The following is a 12,588-nucleotide window of genomic DNA, read 5'->3' as shown; positions in this document are numbered from 1 at the left end:
GAGCTACTCAGGAGGCTAAGCTGAGGCAGGAGAATCGCTTGAACCTGGGATGCGGAGGTTGCAGTAAGCCAAGATTGCATTACTGCACTTTAGCCTGGGTGGCAGCGCAAAACTCTGTCTCAAAATAAAATAAAATAAAATAAAATATGTAGGGTTCTACCTAAAGAACCTATATATAAAAGGGTAAAGTAAACCCAAAGTAAGTAGAAAAAAAAAAAAGAAATAGTAAAAATAAGAGCAGAAGAAATGAAACAGAAAAGTAACAGAAAATTTGAAGTCAAAGCTGGTCCTTTTGTCAGAGACCTCTGAACCAGAGTGCTTCTATCTTGAACAGGGGCTGGGTCAAATAAGGCTGAGTCCTGCTGGGCTGCATTCCCAGTAAGTCATGCATTCTAAGTCACAGAATGAGATAGGAGGCTGGCACAAGATACAAGACAGAAAAACCTTGCTGATAAAACAGGTTGTAATAAAGAAGGGGGCCAAAACCCACCAAAGCCAAGATGGTGATAAAACTGACCTCTGGTCATCCTCACTGCTCATTATACACTAATTATAATACATTAACATGCTAAGAGACACTCCCACAAGCGCCATGAGTTTACAAATGCCATAGCAATGCCAGGAAGTTACCCTATATAGTCTAAAAAGGGGAGGAACCACTAGTTCTGGGAATAGCCCACCCCTTTCCCAGAAAACTCATGAAGAATCCACCCCTTGTTTAGCATACAATCAAGAAATACTCATAAAAATGGGAAACCAGTGGCCCATGGCACTGCTCTGCCTATGGAGTAGCCATTCTTTTATTCCTTTACTTTCTTAATAAACTTGCTTTCACTTGATGAATCCGCCCCAAATTCTTTCTTGCATGACATCCAAGAACCTCTCCTTGGGGTCTGGATTGGGACCCCTTCTGGTAACACGTTGGAAAGACCTACAAAGTTGACAGTCTGCAAGCGAAATTAACTTATTTTTAAATAGGAAGAATACAAATTACCAAGAATAAAAGGGGAATTAGCTCTACGATCCCAAAGGTATTGAGGGCCAAAGATTATTATTAATGACTTTATGCTAACTAATTCAACAGCTGAGATGAAAAGAAGAAATTCTTTGAAAACAAAACTTATCAAAACTGATAAAAAAGAATATCTGAGAAGCATTTTAAGTTGAATTATCAAAATCCTTCCCCAAAAGAAAACTCTAGATTCAGATTTTTTCACTGATAAGTTCCTTCAAACACTAAAGAAAAAATAGCATCAATCTCACACAAACATTTCCAGAAAACAGAGAAGACGATGCTTCCCAAATCATTTTCTAAGTTTAGCATGAAGAATACCAATGCATATGCCAAAAATACCAGCACCTGACAAAAAGCAGCAAGGTTACACCAAAATCCCTCACATACAAAGATGCGCAAATATTTACTATTAGCAATTTAAATCCAACAATATATTAAGAGGAATAGGCCAGTTGCGATGGCTCACACAGATTACGAAAGTAATCCTGGCACTTTTGGAGGCCAAGGCGGGAGGATCACTTGAGGTCAGGAGACCTGCCTGGCCAACATGGTGAAACCTTGTCTCCACGAAAAAAATCAGCTGCTCATGGTGGCACGTGCCTGTAATCCCAGCTACTCCGGAGGCTGAGGCAGGAGAATCACTTGAACCCAGGAGGCGGAGGTTATAGTGAGCAGAGATTGTGCCACTGTACCCATCTCCAAAAAATAATAATAATAATAATAATACACCATGACACCAAATGGCATTTAGTATAACATTTGAAAATAAAACAATGAAATTTACATTAATATCTTTAAATATATAGCATTATCTCAATAGATACAGAAAAAGCTTTTGAGAAAACTCAATATTCATTCAGGACATAAACCCTCAGGAAGCTAGGGCTAGACCTTACTCAACTGTGTATTCTCCATGGCATGGCATGACTATTCCTCTTAGGGTCTGTGACTATAACTATCTTTTCAATGGCAGTCATGTTGGGTTCTGTTGTCCTTGTCATATCTAAATAGTAATAAAACCTATATTTGAAAACAATCTGATAAAGTTCATCAATAAAACCCCTACAGCTGACTTATAATTAGTGGTGTAACACTGAATGCTGTATTCAAAGAATGAAAACAAGATTAAGTCAATTCTGTGAGGGAAGAGAATAAAAGGCATTACGACTAGGGAAAAAAGAGATAAAACTGTGTTTTATGACAATCATCTATTAGAAAAATCTAAGAAATGTACCTAAAAAAACTCGTAGAATTAATATGACTTAAGGTTGTAAGAAACGGGTCAATATACAAAAATTCTATTTCCAACAAAAAATTAGAAATTTTTATAATACTTCATAATTGCTGAAAAATGTATCTAATATTTTAAAATACAAATAGCATCAAAAAAAGACAAAATACTTAAAAATAAAAATAATTTTAGGCCAGGCGTGATGGCTCATGCCTGTAATCCCAGCAGTTTGGGAGGCCGAAGCAGGCAGATCATTTGAGATCAGGAGTTGACCAGCCTGGCCAACAGGGTGAAACCCCATCTCTACTAAAAATATAAAAATTAGTTGGGCTTAGGGTACATGCCAGTAAACCCAGCTGCTTGGGAGGCTGAGGCAGGAGAATTGTTTGAACCCAGGAGATGGAGTGAGCCCAGACTGTGCCACTGCACTCCAGTTAGGTGACAGAGTGAGACTCTGTCTCAACAAAAAGGAAAAAAAATAAGTAATTTTAAAAACAGAAGACATGCGAGACCAAAGGCTAAAAGCAACAAACGACTGCTCAGACAAAACAAAAAAGACCTAAATAAATGGAGAGATATACTATACTAATGACTAAGACTCAGTGGTTGTTAAGATGTCAGTTCTCCTCAAACTGATCAACAGATTCAAGACAATTACAATCATGATCCCATCAGCCTTTTTTGGAGAAGACAGAAAGAGACGATTAAAATTTATACGGAAATGTGAAGGACGTAGAGTATGCAGAACTTCAAAAAAGAAGAAAAAGGTTTTAGGACTTGCAATTCTGACTTCAAGACAATATAAAGTTACCAAATAATCCGAATACTCTAACAGGGCTAGACAAACAGATTTTTGGAGCAGAATAAAGATTTCTGAAAGAGATCCCACTTATGCAGCCACGCGATGTTCCCAAAGCAACCCGGTGAGAAAAGGAGACTCTTTTCAACAAATGGTGACAAACAACTGGATAGCCACATGCAAAAAACTCAGACCTACAAAAATAACTTCAGACGCATCACAGACCTAAATATAAATTAGCAAAAGCAAACCCTTTTAGAGGAAACAAAGGAAATTACCTTCAAGACTTTGAAGTTAGGCAAAAGTGTCTTAGCTCACAGTAAGCAATAACTACAAAAGAAAACACTGATAAATTAAACCTAGCAGATATAAATATTTCTGCTCATCAAAAGGTACAGTTAAAATAAATAGGTAGGCAGGGCGCGGTGGCTCACGCCTGTAATCGCAGCACTTTGGGAGGTCGAGGCGGACGGATCACGAGGTCAGGAGATCGAGACCACGGTGAAACCCCGTCTCTACTAAAAATACAAAAAGTTAGCCGGGCGTGGTGGCGGGCGCCTGTAGTCCCAGCTACTCGGGAGGCTGAGGCAGGAGAATGGTGTGAACCCGGGAGGTGGAGCTTGCAGTGAGCCGAGATCGCGCCACTGCACTCCAGCCTGGGTGACAGAGCAAGACTCCGTCTCAAAAATAAATAAATAAATAAACAAACAAACAAATAAATAAATAAATGGGTAAACCACATAGACTTGGGGAAAGTATTTACAAAACATTTATCTAACAAAGGATGAGTATTTAGGACATATAAACACCTTCTGCAACTCAAATAGATGAAAAACGAAAACAAAGAACAGTAAAGGCAAAATGAACAAACTCATCACAAAAGAGAACACACAAATGGCCAACACACAAGCTAAAACGTGCTCAATATCACCAGTTATCATGAAAATGTAAATTCAAACCACAGTGATACCACTTCTGGTCAAGATGGAGTGAATAAAGGGGACCAGATTTAGCCTCCTTGCGTCAAATAATAAAAACCTAATAAAATGAATGAAACAACAGCACTGAAGATATTGGACAAGTAACAAAAGACAGTGATCCCTGGAAGACAAAAAACAAACGGGCCACACGTGTGCCCAGCTTACTGCCTTGAGAGAGTTTCCAGGTCGTGGAACAGGGAGGAGGAACCCAGGCAGAGCCTGTCGTCTCCCCAAGTTGAGGAAATGGAGCTGGAAGTCCAAGGAGGCCAAGGTGCCTAGAGCTCACAAGGGAGACCAGCACTGAGTAGAGAGCTGGAGAGAGACAGAGAAATGAAGAGATCTACAAAGGCTCACCCTAGAACTTTTGGTTGAATGACAAATCAGCACTTGCAATGTAAAGGAGCTGTCCAAGGGCAAGGTGAGAAATCACCAAAACAATTAGACGTAATAGCATCCAGAACTGACTTAAGGATGTGTATAGTACCCACACCCAAAAGTCCAAAAGGAAATGACGTGATATAATTTATATCACATTGGAGATGTGACATTGGAATACTAAGAAAGAAAAGGCTTCAGAAGGAGGAAAAATTTAACCCTAAACACAACCCTGGTCCAATCAAGGAAAACATAAAAGACCCAACAGAAAGAAACTGTTTTCAAGCAACTTAATAATGCCACAGAACAAAGTCCACAAATATTTTTAAAAGGCAAACAAAACTAGAGAAACTAGAAAACAAGGTAAAATTCACACTGGCTCAAAAGTCAATCCGAATTTATAAGACTTACATAGAAGCAGGAAATTATACCCCATAATGAAACAAAAAACAAACCAATTTTGAAATGAAACAGAAAATAGAATTGGTAGACAAGTCCTTTAAAACAATTATGATGATATTTCATATGATCAGAAGGCTAGAAGAAACAACATATTAAGTAAAAATATGAATTTTTAAAATTTGAACTTCTAAAGATGAAAATTACAAAGTCTAAGATGAAAAATACACTTTGAAATTTGCAACACATGAAATCAAAATTACTAACCTAAATGAAACACAGAAAAAAAAAACACTAAAAAATGTAATACGTGATAATTGAAATAACTTCAAGAGGCCACACATATTTGTAACTAGAGCCACAAAACAGGAGATAATATAGAAAAAAAATTTTTAGAAATCATGGCCAACAACTTTTCACATATTTGAGGGAAATTATAAGCATATATAACAAGGCACTCTTTTAATGAACTATCATCCGCTAGAAACATGAAGAAAAGTGGCTGAGCGCAGTGGCTCATGCCTGTAATCCCAGCACTTTGGGCAGCCAAAGTGGGAAAATTGCTTCAGGCCAGGAGTTCGAGACCAGTGTGGGCAACGCTGCAGAACCCATCTCTAAAAACATACATACCCCCCCACACACACACACCACACACATGAAAAATGGCCTGGCATGGTGGCTCACGCCTGTAATCCCAGCACTTTGGGAGGCCGAGGTGGGCAGGTCACCTGAGGTCGGGATTTCGAGACCAGCCTGACCAACATGGAAAAACCCCATCTCTACCAACAATACAAAATTAGCTGGGCATGGTGACTCATGCCTGTAATCACAGCTACTCGGGAGACTGAGGCAGGAGAATTGCTTGAACCCGGGAGGCGGAGATTGGGGTGAGCCAAGATCGTGCCATTGACTCCAGCCTGGGCAACAAGAGCAAAACTCCGTCTCAAAAAAAAAAAAAAATTAGCCACGGGTAGTGGCACACACCTGTGATCCTTCCAGCTACTCAGGAAGGCTAAGGCAGAAGGAGGTCAAGGCCATAGTGAGCCATGACTATGCCATTGCACTCCAGCAGGTGACAGAGTAAAAGCCCATCTCCAAAAAACAGGGTAAACCATGACCAAAATGACTACAATCAGAAATTAAAATTCCAATGCAGCCAAGAAAAAGATCTTATTACACACTACAAAATCAAAAGAAAGTTGAAATCGTTATAATACTATCATGTAAAGTGGACAAAAATAAAAATTTTATCAGGGAAAAAGAGCATCATTTTATATACATTAAGGGTTTAATTCATCAAGAACACACAAAAATCCTAAACATTTATTTACCTATTAATAACAGGGCTTCAAAATAAATAAAGCAAAAATGAGAGAACTGTAAGAAGAAATGAAAGAATCCACAATTATATTTTAAAATTTCAGCAAACCTCTCTATGTAATAGAACCAGGCCAGGCATGGTGAGTGACACTTGTTATCCCTGAACTTTGGGAGGCCGAGACAGGATTGCTTGATCACAGGAGTTCAAGACCAACCTGAGCAACACAGGGAGACCCTGTCTCTACAAAAAGAGTTTTAAAAATTAACTGGGTGGGCCAGGCGTGGTGGCTCACACCTATAATCCCAGCACTTTGGGAGCCAGAGGCAGGCGGATCACCTAAGGTCAGCAATTCAAGTCCAGCCCAGCTAACATGGGGAAACCCTGTCTCTACTAAAAATTCAAAAATTAGCCGGGCGTGGTGGCACACAACAGTAATCCTAGCTACTCGGGAAGCTTAGATAGGAGAATCGCTTCAACCCAGGAGATGGAGGTTGCAGTGAGCCGAGATCATGCCACTGCACTCCAGCCTGGGCGACAGAGAGAGATTCCATCTCCAAAAATAAAATAAAATAAAATAAAATAGCTGGGTGTGGTAGCATATGCCTGTAGACCCAGCTACTGGGGAGGCTGAGGTGGGAGGATCAGGTGGGAGGATCACTTGAGCCCAGGGGGTGGAGGCTCAGTGAGCTATGATTGGGCATGCCACTGCACTCCAGCCTAGGTGACAGAGCGACATCATGTTCAAAAGAAAGGAATGATAATAATAACAGGACCAGCAGACAGAAAATCAGTAAGGATACAGAAGCTTGAATAACACCAAACTGACCTAACTAACTTTAGAACACTCTACACAACCTACCAGAATACACATTCTGTTCAAGTGCATTTGGAACATTCACCAAGATACACCATATTCGGGCCAAAAAAAACAACTCTTGGTACATTTAAAAGGTTTGAAGTCTTATCATGATTTTTTTCTTACCACTGTGATATTAATTTAGAAATCAGTGACAGAAAAAAAAATCAGTAGGCAATCCCCATATTTGAAATCAAAACATACTTTTAAAATAACCAATGGGGGCCAGGAGCTGTGGCTCACGCCTCTAATTCAGCACTTTGGGAGGTCGAGGCAGGTGGATCACAAGGTCAGGAGTTCAAGACCAGTCTGGCCAAGATGGTGAAACCCCGTCTCTTCTAAAAATACAAAAATTACCCGGGCATGGTAGCAGGCGCCTGTAACCGCAGCTACTCAGGAGGCTGAGGCAGAGAATTGCTTGAACCCGGGAGGCGGAAGTTGCAGCGAGCCAAGATCACGCTGCTGCACTCTAGCCTGGGCGACAGAGCGAGAATCTGTCTCAAAATATAAAATAAATAACATAACATAACATAACCCATAACACCAAGGGGTAAAAAAAGGACAAATATATCAAGTATTTTAAGACAGTTAAAGCAGTAATTGAAAGAGAAATTTATACAATTACATGACTATATTAGAAAAGAAACAAATCAGTGACTTCACCTTGTTCCTTAAGAAACTAGAAGAGCAAAAGAAAGATCGAGCGGAAGTCAATGAAATAGAAAACAGAAAAATAGGGCACACTCAGTGAAATCAAAGGTTAGACTTACACTTCTGGGACGATGGAATGGACATACTTTTCCCTATTCCTCCCACTAAGTACAAATTTAAAATGTGAACATTGTAAATAAAACGAATATTCTCTGAAAGGTGGAGAGAAGGCAAATTAGCTCAGGATCACAGGACACAAGGCACAATATAGCAGTAAATTCCCTGGGTATTCTTCTTTTTGCCTAATGTATCCTGCTCCTGGAATGGAAGAAGTGAGTACATCATGACACCGATGAACACAGACCAAAAAAAAAGAATCCCCAACAGGGCCGGGCGCGATGGCTCACGCCTATAATCGCAGCACTTTGGAAGGCCGAGGCGGGTGGATCACCAGAAGTCAGGAGTTGGAGATCAGCCTGGCCAACATGGCAAAACCCCGCCTCTAATAAAAATAAAAATTAGCTGGGCGTGTTGGCCGGTGCCTATAGTCCCAGCTACTCCGGAAGGTGAGGCACGAAAATCGCTTGAACTTGGGAGGCGGAGGTTGCAGTGAGCAGAGATGGCGCCACTGCACTCCAGACTGGGTGATAGAGACGGTCTCCAAAAACAAAAACAAAAACAAAAAACAAAAAAACGAAAACAGTTGTTTAAGTAAGATGCATAGTCTCATGACAACACAAAAATGCCCAGGTTTCAATCAAAAGTTATTTGTGATACCAAAAAGATATGAAGAATCCAGAAGATTTCAAATTGAATGGAAAAAGGCAATAAACAAATGCAAACATCAAGATATCTTAATTCTAATATCTCACAGATACATCTGAAAAAATTTTTTTGTTTGTCATTGCTTTTTGTTTGTTTCTTGAGACGGAGTCTCGCTCTGTTGCCCAAGCTGGAGTGCACTGGCATGATCTCAGCTCACCGCAAGCTCTACCTCCCAAGTTCAAGCGATTCTCCTGCCTCAGCCTCCTGAGCAGCTGGGATTACAGGTGCCGCCATCGCTCCTGGCTAATTTTTGTATTTTTAGTAGAGACGGGTTTTCGCCACGTTGGCCAGGCTGGTTTTGAACCCCGGACCCCAGATGACTAACCCACCTTGGCCTCCCAAAAACAATTTTTAGGCCGGGCATAGTGGCTCAAGCCTGTAATCTCATCACTTTGGGAGGCCGAGGTGGGTGGATCACCTCAGGTCCGGAGTTGGAGAACAGCCTGACCAACATGGACAAACTCCGTCTCTACTAAAAATACAAACTTAGCCGGGCATGGTGGCACATGCCTGTAATCCCAGCTACTTAGGAGGCTGAGGCAGGAGAATCACTTGAACCTGGGAGGCGGAGGTTGCAGTGAGCTGAGATCACGCCATTGCACTTCAGCCTGGGCAACAAGAATGAAAGTTTGTCTCAAAAAAGAAGAAAAAAAAATTCAGCGGAACAAATATCCAAACCATATCAATGAACTAAAATAAGCAGATATAAAATACAATAAAGAAAAATGGTTTTGGCATAGTGAATTGGGGTAGAAAAAAAATATGACAAGAAAAATGGGATTCCAAAAATGTTCAAGTAACTCAAAAGAAAGTAGGAAAAAGAACAATCAAAAAACTAAAACTAAAACGAGGCATGGTGGCTCAGACCTGTTATTCTAGCACTTTGGGAGGCCAAGGTGGGTGAATCACCTAAGGCCGGGAGTTCAAGACCAGCCTGGCCAACATGGTGAAACCCCAACTCCACTAAAAATATAAAAATTAGCTGGGCGTGGTAGCACATGCCTGTAATCCCAGCTACTTGGGAGACTGAGGCACAAGAACTGCTTGAACCCGGGAGGCAGAGGTTGCAGTAGGCCAAGATTGAGCCACTGCACTCCAGCCTGGGCAAGAGTAAAACTTTGTCTCAAAAAAAAAAAAAAAAAAGGATTCTGACAACATCTGTAAGTATGTAAATGACCCAAATACCTAAAAACAGCAAATAAAAGACAAAAACTGGCCAGGTGCAATGGCTCACAACCATAATCCAAGTACTTTGGGAGGCTGAGGAGAGCAGATCACTTGAGGTTCGGTGTTCGAGACCAGCCTGGCCAACATGGTGAAACTCTGTCTCCACTAAAAATACAAAAAAAAAAAATTTAGGCAGGCATGGTGGTGGGCGCCTGTAATAGCTACTCTGGAGGCTGAGGCAGGAGAATTGTTTGAACCCACTAGGCAGAGGTTGCAGTGAGCCGAGATCATACCACTGCACTCCACCCTGGGTGACAGAGTGATATTCCATCTCAAAAAAAAAAAAAAAAAGAAAAAGACAAAGATTGACAAACTAGGTTTAAAAAACATAACCTACAGCCAAGCATGGTGGCTCACGCCTGTAATGCCAGCACTTTGGGAGGCCATGACAGAAGGGTCTCTTGAGCCCATGAGTTTGAGACCAGGCTGGGCAACATAACAAGACCTCGTCCCTACAAATAATAAAAAAATTAGCCGGGTGTGATGGTGCACATGTGTGGTCCCAGTTACTTGGGAGGCTGAGGTGGGGGAATTGTTTGAGCCCAGGAGGTCCAGGCTGCAGTAAACCATGATTGTGCCACTGCAGTCCAGCCTGGGTGACAGAGCAAGACCATGTCTCAAAAAAAAAAAGGCCAGGCACAGTGACTCACACCTGTAATCCCAGCACTTTGGGAGGCCAAGGAAGGCAGATCAAGAGGTCAAGTGTTCGAGACCAGCTTGGTCAACATAGTGAAACCCAGTTTCTACTAAAAATATAAAAAATTAACCAGGCATGGTGGCAGGCACCTGTAATCCCAGCTACTCGGGAGGCTGAGGCAGGAGAATCGGTTCAACCCGGGAGGTGGTGGTTGCAGTGAACCAAGATGACGCCATTGCACTCCAGCCCAGGTGACAGTGCAAGATTCCATCTCAAGAAAAAAAAAAAAGAAAGAAAGAAAGAAAACATAACCTAACACTGTTTTGTGTACAAGACATTTACTTCGAATATAACAATCTAAGCATATTGAAAGCAAAAAAAAAAAAAATTCAAAAGGTATATGATGCAACCATTCACTAAGGAAAAGTGGATGACTATATTAATATCAGAAACAGTATACTTCAGAGCAAAGAAAAAGTACTAGAGACTAAGAAGGAAATTATTTATTGAGAGAGGGGTCAATCCACCAAGAGGACATAACATTCCTAAATGTGTATGCAGCAAGAAACCAGACTACGAAATCTGTGAAAGAAAACCTGATGGAACAGAATGAAGAAATACACAAATCCACTAGAGAGACTTCAGTATTTCTCTGTAACAACTGTTAAAACTACACATATGATCACAGCAAGAGTATTTACTTCAACCCCATGAACTAACTGGATCCATGGACATTTACAGGACATTCCACCCAGCAAGAGTGGAATACTTTTTTTTTTTTTTTGACAGAGTCTCACTCTGTCGCTCAGGCTGGAGTACAGTGGTGCAATCTCAGCTCGCTGCAACCTCTGCTTCCTGGGTTCAAGCAATTCTCCTGCCTCAGCCTCCCAAGTAGCTGGGACTACAGGCATGTGCCACCATGCCTGGCTAATTTTTGTATTGTTTTTGAGTAGAGATAGGGAGACTCCGTCTCAAAAAAAGAAAATAGCCAAAAGTGATGAACAGGGGATATATAAAGGTACTACTGCTTGTCTCAGCAGCACATATACCAAAATTGAATCAATACAGAGAAGATTAGCATGCTCCCTGCACAGCGATGGCATGCAAATTCTTAAAGTGTTCCATATTAAAAAAAAAAAAGATACCAAATAAACACCTGAAAAGATTGTCAACATCATTAGCCACTAAGTAAATACGTATTAAAAACACAATGAGGTGTGTGTAGTGGCCTGTAATCCCAGCACTTTAGGAGACCAGTCTGGAGCATGACTTGAGCTCAGAAGTTCAAAACCAGCCTGAGCAACATAGCAAGACCTTATCTGTTCAAAAACATATTTCTAAAAACATTGGCTGGGTGTAGTGGCACACACCCATAGTCCCAGCTACTCAGAGGGTTAAGGTGGCAATGAGACATGATCATGACACTGCCCTTCAAAGCCTAGGTAACAGAGCAAGACCCTGTCTCAAAAATAATAATAATAATAATAATAATACACACAATGAGATATCACTATCCACCTATCAACATTACTAAATGAAGACTTACGTTCACATGAAAACCTATGTGATGTTTCTAACAGTTTTATTCATAATAACCTACAAGTGGAAATAACTGAGATTATCTTTCAGCAAATAAGTAAACAAAGTGCAGTATAACCGTAACAAACACTAAGCAACAACCCGGAGGAATCTCCAAGGAATTAAACTTAGTGTAAAAAACTCAATCCCAGAAAATTACATGTTGTTTTGTTTTGTTTTGTTTTGTCTTTAGACCAGAATCTCATTCTGTCACCCAGGGTGGAGTGCAGTGGTGCAATCTTGGCTCACTGCAACCTCCACCTCCTGGGTTCAAGCAATTCTCATGTCTCAGCCTCCCAAGCAGCTGGGATTACAGGTTAATCCCTGTAATTTTTGTATTTTCAGTAGAGACAGGGTTTCACCATGTTGGCCAGGCTGGTTTCCAACTCCTGACCTCAAGTAACCCACCCACCTCAGCCTCCCAAGGTGCTGGGATTACAGGCATGAGCCAGGCACCTGGCCTTCAGAAAATTACAAGTTCTATCATCCCATTTATATAACATCCTTGAGATAACAAAATTACCAAAATGAGGAATACATTAGCAGTTACGACTAAGTCTGGCGGCAGGAAGAAAGCAGGTGTGGCTATAAAAGCACAACAGGAAGGGAGAGGATTCTGGGAAGATGGTGCAATAGGAAGCACCAGGAACCTGAGGTCGGGAGTTCAAGACCAGCCTGGCCAACATGGAGAAAC

At 41.0% G+C, this 12,588-nt stretch overlaps 1 non-coding gene across 1 annotated transcript; it reads left to right on the top strand.

Moving 5' to 3' along the window:
* The first annotated feature begins 11,340 nt into the window (after positions 1-11,340).
* On the top strand, positions 11,341-11,447 carry LOC112206109 (U6 spliceosomal RNA). The gene has a single exon (XR_002940318.2). It is a non-coding gene; the product is annotated as a U6 spliceosomal RNA (small nuclear RNA).
* The last annotated feature ends 1,141 nt before the right edge of the window (positions 11,448-12,588 follow it).

Source organism: Pan troglodytes, chromosome 19 (genome assembly GCF_028858775.2).
Source record: "Pan troglodytes isolate AG18354 chromosome 19, NHGRI_mPanTro3-v2.0_pri, whole genome shotgun sequence".
NCBI classification, from domain to species: Eukaryota; Metazoa; Chordata; class Mammalia; order Primates; family Hominidae; genus Pan; species Pan troglodytes.
The sequence above is the reverse complement of the archived record's forward strand: the minus strand, read 5'-3'. Positions and strand labels throughout refer to the sequence as shown.